This window comes from Propithecus coquereli, unplaced genomic scaffold (assembly GCF_000956105.1).
Source record: "Propithecus coquereli isolate 6110/MARCELLA unplaced genomic scaffold, Pcoq_1.0 Scaffold34, whole genome shotgun sequence".
Lineage (NCBI taxonomy): Eukaryota > Metazoa > Chordata > Mammalia > Primates > Indriidae > Propithecus > Propithecus coquereli.
In genome coordinates, this window is record NW_012149063.1 from 3,350,037 (window position 1) to 3,352,508 (window position 2,472).

General features: G+C 31.1%; 1 protein-coding gene across 1 annotated transcript in view; it reads left to right on the forward strand.

The window, feature by feature from the left end:
- UBR3 (ubiquitin protein ligase E3 component n-recognin 3 (putative)) overlaps window positions 1-2,472 on the forward strand; it is a 201,642-nt gene that overhangs the window by 183,519 nt on the left and 15,651 nt on the right. The window lies entirely within an intron of this gene.

Consider the following 2,472-nt stretch of genomic DNA (forward strand, 5'->3'; position numbering starts at 1 on the left):
CAAAAGCATACTGCACTCAAGTGATGGATACCCTGAATACTGATTTGATCCCTATGCATTATATACATGTGACAAAATTTATCACGCACCCCATAAATCTGCATGAAAATAAAATAAAAAAATGTTTAAAATTGTACAAAAATTTAATATAGTACCATCACAAATTTCATATGTCTTAATTTAGGGGTATGTGTCAGTTGGCCATCAAACCCAAGTACGAGGCCAGTCTCCTGCCACTAAATAGAGATGTTACTTTTTTGCTCAAGACATAATAACTGTCTAAGTCTCATCTTTCTCAAAGATAAATAAATGAGAGGTTTGGACCATATGATTCATAAGGGCCCCTCTATTTCTAAAATTCTATTATTCTAAATTCTCAAAATGGATTTCTGTGTTTTTCTTGAATGATTTTTTTCCCCCTTGTCCTAGTCGATTCTTGGACAATTTTGTCTTCTGTAATTATCTTTTTTTAAAATATATATATATTCTTTAAATTTCTCTGACTGCAATCTAATCTGAAATTTGAATTTGTAGTATTTAAATAATATTCAAATCAAGTATATTAGGTTTCTGTGCTATATCATTGTTTTGAATGTGTTTCCTTAGTAAGCTAATTATGAAAAATTATACAATTAAAACATTTGCTGATATAATTTGGGTCTAAATCTATTCATTTGAATGTTTACTAAAATGAGAACTGAATGACAGAAAGTAGACAATTGTAATCTGTGATGGAAGAAACATGATGTAACTTAGGTAACTATTCTGTCAGGTTTTTTTCAATTTCATAATTGTTAGCTATTTTAAAAAACACTTAATAAAACACTTAATATGAGGCAGATTCTTACCAGAACATTAATTAGAAGTACATTAGCTTATAGCCATATAAATTACTTTAGTGAAAGAAAACAAAAGATTATGATAATCTGTAGATTGGTTGACCACATTATTATCTTTTTCTACAATAGATATAAACATTTAGATACATAGCAGATTGTAAATACCTATAATAGCAACAACTTTAATGTACTTATACCATTTTATATAAAGGACTTGACCATGTGCAGATTTTGGTGTCCACAGAGGGTCCTTGAACAAATCTCTTATGATTCTGAGGGATGACTGTATTTATGAGTTATGAAATATACCACTATGACCTCTGTCACTACTTTAGGTTTCTGCACCATTCATTGCTGCTTTTTTTTCCACTTCTTTCATCTTCCCTCTTCTCTCATCCCCTTTCTTCCTTCATTCTTTCATTCCAACTCTTTAATTCTTTTTGCTTAGCTATGATAATTCTAATGAAAACTTATTTTTTTCCAGATCTGATTTGGCCTAGGGTAATACAAATATAGGTACTATATATTTTTTGAAGGGGTGTTGGAGTTAATTTCATAATGAGGTTTAGTTTCTGCTGCAAAAAATCATTATTACACTTAGTGTTAAATTGTGCTCTTTTGGTCAGTGGAATTTCTGCTAAGAGTCTTTATACTAAAATTCCTTTATATGGAATCCTTGGATAGATTTTGTTTTGTTTTATTTGCTGGGGAATGGAATTATAGCATCTAGAATATATTGAAAGGGTCTATCACTGGAAAAGTTTAAGAAGCAGTATAATTTAGACAAAGCATTCTACCTAACGCAGACTCTCTTGCATCTCTCAAGTGTTGATCCTTTTCTTTATTTAAACCACATACTTTGTCACCTCTCCCTTAGGATTCTTCTGATCTTGATTCTAGGTCTTTTATCCATGTTCTCAGAAATCCTCTTTCCTAAGCTTCACAAGCCTGGTCTTTCATTTATTTGAAGATTGCCTATATAAAATATGCTTTTTAATATTTATGTGTGAAATTAAATTATTTTTATACCATCCAATACTCTTCTGGTGAGAAGCATTCTCAATACAAGCAGTGAACATTACAGTCACATGATACAAGGAAAACAGTTGTAGAGTCAGGAACATTTGTATAGTTTAGAATCAGGACATAATGTTACATGGCTGAGTTCAATATAGCAGAAAGCAGAGGAGTAATTTAAAGATAATTCAAAGAATTAATTATCAAAAGAAGTACATCCAGGCAAGTTCCAAGGTCAGAAACTTCAATCTTACCAAAATAAATTCTGTCAATTGGCCAGCATGTATTTATTGCTCAGGTTTTTGTTATGCAGAAGGATACATGGAAAATATTAGAGAAAACAGCTCCTGACATTTTGGAATTTACAATCTAGCTAAAAAGAGCAAAATAACATGAATGAAAAAATGAGGAACTATAGAAAGACTGAGTATCATCAAATTACAAATTCTGTGGCCCAAGACTATCAATGCCTTAATAGTTCAGTATAAATTTATATAACATGGTATTTATTCAATTCTCTCTTTTTTTTTTTTTTTTTTAAACAGAGTCTCACTCTTTTGCCTGGGCTAGAGTGAGTGCCGTGGCATCAGCCTAGCTCACAGCAACCTCAAACTCC